This window comes from Triticum aestivum, chromosome 3B (genome assembly GCF_018294505.1).
Source record: "Triticum aestivum cultivar Chinese Spring chromosome 3B, IWGSC CS RefSeq v2.1, whole genome shotgun sequence".
NCBI classification, from domain to species: Eukaryota; Viridiplantae; Streptophyta; class Magnoliopsida; order Poales; family Poaceae; genus Triticum; species Triticum aestivum.
Window position 1 is genome coordinate 445,088,886 of NC_057801.1, and position 9,348 is coordinate 445,098,233.

Here is a 9,348-nt window from a genome sequence, read left to right on the forward strand (position 1 = left end):
GGCTAGAGATCAAGATTCATATGGTAGGAATGGAATATCTTGGCCTCAACACATGAGTAGGTAGTTCTCTCTCAGAAATAGGATGCTGGAAGTGTAGGTTCAGTCTGATGGCTCTCTCCACGAATGAAGAGGAGGTGGAGGGGTATATATAGCCTCCACACAAAATCTAACCGTTACACACAATCTACCAAACTCGGTGGGACCGAATCGTTAAACTCGGTCAGACCGATTTAGCAAATAATGTGACTGTTAGGGTTTTCGGTGGGACCGAAATGCAACTCGGTAGGACCGATTGGTTAGGGTTAGGGCATAACGTAATCTCGGTGAGACCGATTACACAAACTCGGTAGGACCGATTTTGGTAATTAGCTAACCAGAGAGTTGGTCAGGCAAACTCGGTTGGACCGATTATCAAACTCGGTGGGACCGATTTTGATAATAAGTCAACCAGAAAGTTTGCATTGTAATCTCGGTAGTACCGATTGCTCAAACTCGGTGAGACCGATTTTGATAATGGACATACACAGAGAGATTACAATCCCATCTCGGTGAGACCGAGATCCCTATCGGTGAGACCGATTTGCCTTAGGGTTTGTGGCAGTGGCTAAGACATCCAAACTCGGTGGCGCCGGATAGAAAGAATCAGTGGGGCCGAGTTTGACTTTAGGTTTAGGACATATGTGTGGAAGTGGGAAAGTAGTTGAGGGTTTTGGAGCATATCACTAAGCACATTAAGCAAGAGGCTCATTAAGCAACACCTCATCCCTCCTTGATAGTATTGGCTTTTCCTATAGACTCAATGTGATCTTGGATCACTAAAATGTAAAATGAAGAGTCTTGAGCTTGAAGCTTGAGCCAATCCTTTGTCCTTAGCATCTTGAAGGAGTTCCCACATCCTTTAGTCCATGCCACTCCATTGTTGAACTTATCTGAAACATACTAGATAAAAGTGTTAGTCCAACAAGAGATATGTTGACATTAATTACCAAAACCACCTAGGGAGCACTTGTGCTTTCAATCTCCCCCTTTTTGGTAATTGATGACAACATACATCAAAGCTTTAGATAAAGATATAAAGAATAGCAAGTAAAGCTTTGGAAAGACATGTAACAAGCATAGGCTCCCCCTACATGTATGCAATCATGTGAATATGAAATATAGAAGCATGTGATAGCATAACCATGATAGAGCAGGCAATGTGTTACATGTATCTTGGCCATATGCATCAGAGCAAAAAGTATTAAAGGAAATACCTTCATGCCCATGAGTCCTTCTTGCAAACAGTATGTACATCAGCAAGAATTCCTCATACACATGATTGTGATGCATATACTTACCTTGTAGTCTTGAGTTGGCTTAGGATGGAATGAACCTGCGTAAACAAGGTTAGATAACACAGATACATCTACTAGCCAGAGCAAACAGAAGAAACCACAAGAATACCAAGACTGGGATGACATGTAGAGAGTGAGTACTAAGTACTACATTGGATTTGACATGTCCCCAAGAGTAAAGATATGCAATGAATTTGAATGATTTCTTTCCCTTAGATGTCTTGCTCCCCCTGAATCTAGCATGGGATACTGGGAGAAGATAGGGAATAGAAAATCAGAGCTAAAAGATATAAATGAACAGAGCTAATGCAAGCTAATGCAAATAAGCACATATGAACATGTCTTTCCCCTCAAGAAGACATGTGGCATCTCTCCTCTTGAACACCAAGCATCTGGGATCCTTGAGAAATACTTTCTACTAGTATTCTCTCCCCCTGGAGATCTCTCTCTCTCCCCCTGAAGGATCTCTCTCTCCCTCTGAGATGTGATCTCTCTCTCTCTAAATGATAAGCTTTGATGTGATCTCTCTCTCCCCCTTTGACATCAATTTCCAAGAAGGGCTTGATAAAGATGTAATCTCTCTCTCCCTCTGGAATTTGTCGTGAATGGGTTTGATCCTTGAGTCACAACATAAAGCAATGATTAAAATGTGATGCTTGTAGAGGACAAGATTCATTGAGTGGAGCTGGATCAAAAGAAACACAGAATAAGTGGCAAACTGTTTTTCCTGTTGTGAAATCGGTGGCACCGAGTGGTATGCTTCGGTGGTACCGAAAGTATTCGGTTGGACCGAAAATAACAAATCGGTGTAACCGAGTTCATCACAGAGAAAACACTTGTCACTCGGCTCACTAGACTAATAAGATCTCACAAAGATTTGCAAGGAATTTACTGAAAGATATGCAAGGAATTAGATGCAGAAAATGCAGAGCAAACAAAAAGAAAAGAAGGAAATATAGACAAAGTTTTTTTTGAAAGGGGAAACAAATATGCATGAGACGAATGCAAAAACACAGAAAAGAACACAAGAGAACTTCATCTAGAGATGGCGGCGACAAAGTCACCTATGTTGGAGTATATTGACTTAGGAGTCAAGTGAGTTCACTTGATCATAGGTCATACTCATCGTTTAAGCTCAAATGGGGTTGCCATTTTTCGTTTAAGCATCTTGATGTATTCACATCTTGTCGAGTTGCTTTAACTCATGACTTGGAGTAAAGCTTCTCTAAGATGGAATAACATACCTTGGTTGGTGGTGTTGTCCATGTAGTTGAACTTGTGTGGGTTGCTCAAGGTTGATGTAGCTCATCAAGAATTTGGAGCACCACTTGGAATTTGAGTCCATCTACCTACATGGGTTAGTTCTTGCAAGGAAGAGCACTTGTGTATCCAACAATGACAATCATGAAGCTCAACATAGAATTTTTCAAAGGATATGTTTAAATGGTTTTGTGCTTCCTTGTCTTCATCCACCTTTGTATAGAGACTTGGTGATGTAGATATTGCTCAAGATGTGAGTAGGTTACAATCTCATGGAATTTGATTCAACCAAGTACCTACATGGGTTAGATAACATGCAAGATACAAATATATCCAAGACATAAGATTTTCATCATAAGAGAAATATCAAGGATTAGTCATAAGCTCATGTCTTGCATGTATCCAATGGAGTTTCTACTCCAAGTTTGAAGCATCAATGATGTTCAATTCTCCTCTTAACCTGCAAAACACTTTCTCATCAAGAGGTTTAGTGAATATATCCGCTAATTGTTTTTCGGTGCGAACATGCTTAAGATCAATGTCACCCTTAGCAACATGATCTCGAATGAAATGATGACGAACTTCAATATGCTTAGTTCGAGAATGTTGCACAGGATTATGACCAATTTTGATAGCACTTTCATTGTCACAAAGCAATGGAACATGTTTCACATATATCCCATAATCTTTAAGAGTTTGGGTCATCCAAAGTAATTGAGCACAACATGAACCAGCGGCAATGTATTCCGCTTCGGCGGTGGATAAGGATACCGAGTTTTGTTTCTTGGAGGACCAAGACACAAGAGATCTACCAAGAAATTGACAAGTACCCGAAGTGGACTTTCTATCAACCTTGTCTCCGGCATAGTCCGAGTCGGAGTAGCCAACAAGATCGAAAGAGGCCCTCTTAGGATACCAAATGCCAAAATTTGGTGTATGGATTAAGTATCTCACTATCCTTTTCACGGCCTTAAGATGACATTCTTTAGGAGCAGCTTGATATCGTGCACACATGCACACACTTAGCATAATATCGGGACGTGAAGCACATAGATATAACAATGAACCAATCATAGAGCGATAAACCTTTTGATCAACCGGTTCATCATCTTTGGTTAAGTCAAGATGTCCACTAGTAGGCATGGGTGTAGTCATACCTTTGCATTCTTGCATATTGAACTTCTTGAATAAGTCCTTGGTGTACTTCGTTTGAGAGACAAAAGTACCTTCCTTAGTTTGCTTGATTTGCAACCCAAGAAAGAATTTGAGTTCACTCATCATAGACATCTCAAACTTCTCCGACATTAGCTTCCAAACTTTTCACTAAAATGAGGGTTAGTTGAACCAAATATAATATCATCAACATAGATTTGGCACACAAATAGTTCACCATTAACCCTTTTAGTAAAAAGAGTAGAATCAATTTTCCCAATTTCAAAGCCTTTTTCAATAAGGAACTTGGTCAAGCATTTATACCATGCTCTAGGAGCTTGTTTAAGACCATAAAGAGCTTTGTGAAGTTTGTAAACATGATTGGGTTTCTTAGGATTGACAAAGCCGGGAGGTTGTTTAACATAAACTTCCTCCTCTATTTCACCATTTAGAAAAGCACTTTTAATGTCCATTTGGTACAAGGTGATATCATGGTGATTAGCATAGGCAAGTAAGATGCGAATGGACTCAAGTCTAGCAACGGGGGCGTAAGTCTCACCATAGTCCATACCTTCGACTTGTGTGTAGCCTTGGGCGACGAGACGTGCTTTGTTGCGAACTACTTGTCCATCTTCATCTTGCTTGTTGCGAAACACCCATTTGGTACCGATGATGTTGTGGTTGTTGTCGGGCTTCTCAACCAATGTCCAAACTTGGTTCCTCTCAAAGTTGTGTAGCTCTTCATGCATAGCATTTATCCAATCCGGATCTTCCAATGCTTCTTCGACCTTCATAGGTTCAATGCTAGAGATGAAAGAATAGTTTTCACAAAAGTTAGCTAAACGAGTTTTAGAGCGAGTGATTCTCCCGGTTTGAATATCATTGTAGATTTGCTCGACGGGATGGTCTTTAGCAATTCTTGCTCGAACTCGTGAAAGCTTTTGCTTGGATCTTCGTTGAACATCTTCTTCATCTTGTTCTTCTTCTTGGCCTTCTTCATTGTTGGCGTTGTCGTTCTCTTGTCGTGGTGGAGAAGGAGGTTGTTGACGTTCTCTTGATGCACTGCCTCGTTTTCTTCATCTTGGTGTGTCCCACTTGTGGATGCTTCCGTATCAACTCTTGGTTCACCTTGTCGTGAAGTAGAAGCTTCCACTTGGACAGACGAGGTACTCTCCTTCACCTCCGTTGGACGAACCTTGCCAATAGACAAGTCTTGGATTGCTTCCGAAGGATCTTTGTCTCCTACATCAATTGGCAATTGCTCTACTTGCGAGCCGTTAGATTCATCAAACTTCACATCTACCGTCTCTTCAACCTTTCAGGTGAAATTATTGTAGACACGGTAAGTGTGAGAGTTTGAGCCATAACCTAGTAGGAAACCTTCATGAGACTTAGGAGCAAATTTAGAACGATGATGCTTATCAAGAATGTAGCACTTTGAGCCGAATACTCGAAAGTATCCAACTTGGGGTTTGTTACCGGTGAGGAGCTCGTATGCCGTCTTGCCGAGTAGCTTGTGAAGATACAAGCGATTTGTTGCATGACAAGCTGTCTCAACCGCTTCTGCCCAAAAGTGCTTCGGCGTCTTGTACTCATCAAGCATCGTTCTCGCCATTTCGATGAGCGTCCGGTTCTTCCTCTCAACAACTCCATTTTGTTGAGGTGTGTACGTAGCCGAGAACTCGTGTGAAATCCCTTCTTCGTCAAGAAAGGTGTCCACATTTGCGTTCTTGAACTCCGTTCCGTTGTCGCTGCGAACCTTCTTGATCTTCACTTCAAATTGATTTTGGGCCTTCCTAGCGAAGTTTTTGAAGATCTTCTGAACCTGCGATTTATCATCGAGAAAGAACACCCACGTAAATCTGGAAAAATCATCAACTATAACTAGACCAAAAGAATTTCCACCGAGACTCTTGTAAGAGTTGGGACCAAAGAGATCCATGTGAAGTAGCTCGAGTGGCCTCTTTGTGGTCATGATGTTCTTCATGGGATGCCTTCCTCCAACCTGTTTACCTGCTTGACAAGCACTGCAAAGTCTATCCTTATCAAATATGACATCATTAACTCCAAGGATATGATTTCCCTTAATAAGCTTGTCAAGGTTTCGCATACCAACATGACCTAATCGTCTATGCCATAACCAGCCTTTTGAGGATTTAGCAATGAAGCAAGTTTTAGGTTGAGCCTTTTTAGTGAAATCAACAATGTATAGATCACCTCTACGCACACCGATAAAGACCATTTTATGATTGTCTCGACAAAACACTTGGCAATCTACTTCAGTAAATAGGACATTGAAACCGAAATCAGCAAGTCTAGATACTGAAAGTAAGTTGTAACCAAGAGATTCAACGAGCATAACATTTTGTATGGAGCTATCATGTGATATGGCCACCTTACCGAGGCCAACCACCTTACCCTTTGAGTTGTCACCGAAAGTGACATACTTTCGAGGACTATCATTATCAGCAAGCTCACGAAACATGTCTTTATCTCCGGTCATGTGATCGGTACATCCACTATCAAGAACCCATTCCTTTCCTCCTGACATATATCCCCGAATATTTGCCATAAGACCAAAATGTCTCATTGCATCATCAAGATCGAAGTCACTATCATCATCCTCATCATAGTATCCATGTTCAACATCGTCATGTGGTGGATCAAATCCTAGAGAGGGTGATTCGTTAGAGTGAGTTTGACAATGATCTTGTCTATGAATTCTTATAGCTTCGGAAATAATGTCACTAATAATACCAACATTTCCTTTGGCATGCATAAAGTTTGTAACTTCAAATAGACGATCACCAAACATAGGATCACTAGTATTCATTTTACTCAAAGCAATAGACTTATGGAGAATTTCATCTAGATTTTTCAATGAATAATCTGGAAATCGTTCCTCAAGAAATTTCCATATAGTGTAGGCACACTCAAGAGTAGGCAGTTTTATAATCAAGTTTCTAGGCAAGCCTCTAGTGATAAGATTAACAGTTCTAAGATTCCTAATCATGTCAATTGACTCATCATGGGTAGGATGCATAGGATCAACATAAGGTGCACAAGGACTAGCAATGCACTTGTTCAAATTATATTGATTGAAAATTACAAGCATCTCATTTTTCCACTCATGAAAATACTCTCCATCAAGAATAGGCACTCTATGTCTAAGACTCCCCAAAGTAGACTCATCCATCTTCCTCCAATGGTGATTAAACCAAGGCAATGGAGACCAATGCTCTGATACCACTTGTAGGACCTTGAGAAGAGGTGTCTAGAGGGGGGGGGTTAGACACTAAGTACCAAAGTTGCAGTTTTCAACCTTTTCTTAAGTTTAAGTGGAGTTTAGGCACAAGTTCAACATTCACAACACATATCAAGCAAGCATGCAAAGAGTATATGAGCAGCGGAAAGTAAAGCATGCAACTTGCAAGAATGTAAAGGGAAGGGTTTGGAGGATTCAAACGCAATTGGAGACACGGATGTTTTTGGCGTGGTTCCGATAGGTGGTGCTATCGTACATCCACGTTGATGGAGACCTCAACCCACGAAGGGTAACGGTTGCGCGAGTCCACGAGGGGCTCCACCCACGAAGGGTCCACAAAGAAGCAACCTTGTCTATCCCACCATGGCCGTCGCCCATGAAGGACTTGCCTCACTAGCGGTAGATCTTCACGAAGTAGGCGATCTCCTTGCCCTTACAAACTCCTTGGTTCAACTCCACAATCTTGTCGGAGGCTCCCAAGTGACACCTAGCCAATCTAGGAGACACCACTCTCCAAGAAGTAACAAATGGTGCGTTGATGATGAACTCCTTGCTCTTGTGCTTCAAATGATAGTCTCCCCAACACTCAACTCTCTCTCATAGGATTTGGATCTGGTGGAAAGAGGGTTTGAGTGGAAAGCAACTTGGGAAGGCTAGAGATCAAGATTCATATGGTAGGAATGGAATATCTTGGCCTCAACACATGAGTAGGTAGTTCTCTCTCAGAAATAGGATTCTGGAAGTGTAGGTTCAGTTCTGATGGCTCTCTCCACGAATGAAGAGGAGGTGGAGGGGTATATATAGCCTCCACACAAAATCTAACCGTTACACACAATCTACCAAACTCGGTGGGACCGAATCGTTAAACTCGGTCAGACCGATTTAGCAAATAATGTGACCGTTAGGGTTTTCGGTGGGACTGAAATGCAACTCGGTATGACCGATTCGGTTAGGGTTAGGGCATAACGTAATCTCGGTGAGACCGATTACACAAACTCGGTAGGACCGATTTTGGTAATTAGCTAACCAGAGAGTTGGTCAGGCAAACTCGGTTGGACCGATTATCAAACTCGGTGGGACCGATTTTGATAATAAGTCAACCAGAAAGTTTGCATTGTAATCTCGGTAGTATCGATTGCTCAAACTCGGTGAGACCGATTTTGATAATGGACATACACAGAGAGATTACAATCCCATCTCGGTGAGACCGAGATCCCTATCGGTGAGACCGATTTGCTTAGGGTTTGTGGCAGTGGCTAAGACATCCAAACTCGGTGGCGCCGGATAGAAAGAATCAGTGGGGCCGAGTTTGACTTTAGGTTTAGGACATATGTGTGGAAGTGGGAAAGTAGTTGAGGGTTTTGGAGCATATCACTAAGCACATTAAGCAAGAGGCTCATTAAGCAACACCTCATCCCTCCTTGATAGTATTGGCTTTTCCTATAGACTCAATGTGATCTTGGATCACTAAAATGTAAAATGAAGAGTCTTGAGCTTGAAGCTTGAGCCAATTCTTTGTCCTTAGCATCTTGAAGGAGTTCCCACATCCTTTAGTCCATGCCACTCCATTGTTGAACTTATCTGAAACATACTAGATAAAAGTGTTAGTCCAACAAGAGATATGTTGACATTAATTACCAAAACCACCTAGGGAGCACTTGTGCTTTCATAAACAGATGTCGATGATGTGATGATTACTAGCACCGGCTTTAGAGAGCCGGGAAGACCTACTGTCTTGGCCAAGCAATCCGCCAAAGAAGAACATATTGAGAGGCGAAAAGTAAGATTTGACGTTGCCAACTACTCTCAATTGAGTATTAATGAAGTATTCTCTGGTTATCTCAATCAAGTGCACACCAGTTGTGACCTTGAAATTGACATGGTGAAGCAGATGCATCAAAAATATGAGGTATGGACTCCTGCTTTAATGAATTATGCCTATTCTGTCAGCCCCCAAGTCTACTTTGTATGATAGGATTGAATATGATGTAGACTTAGAATAACCGTGAATATAAATAGCATCCTTGATAATATCCTTTAAAATCCGTCTTACACCGTCCGGGTTAAAGCAGATTTATAATGATTAACACTGCATCCATAGCCCCCAAGGGTCGGTTTAGTCAGCATGAATGAGTCGGTCATGTTCACCATTGTTTATAGATCAAAGCTTACTTGTGTAGCCCTCATGAACTGGTTGTGATCGTTTGCGGCACAAACGGGTCATTATAAAGTAATAAGAAGACACAAGCAATATGCATTATCCCCCAAGTGCCAAGTACTCTTGCTTGCAAAGTGCTTGGGGCTTATTCACATAAGCCGTTGTATGAATAATTTTTT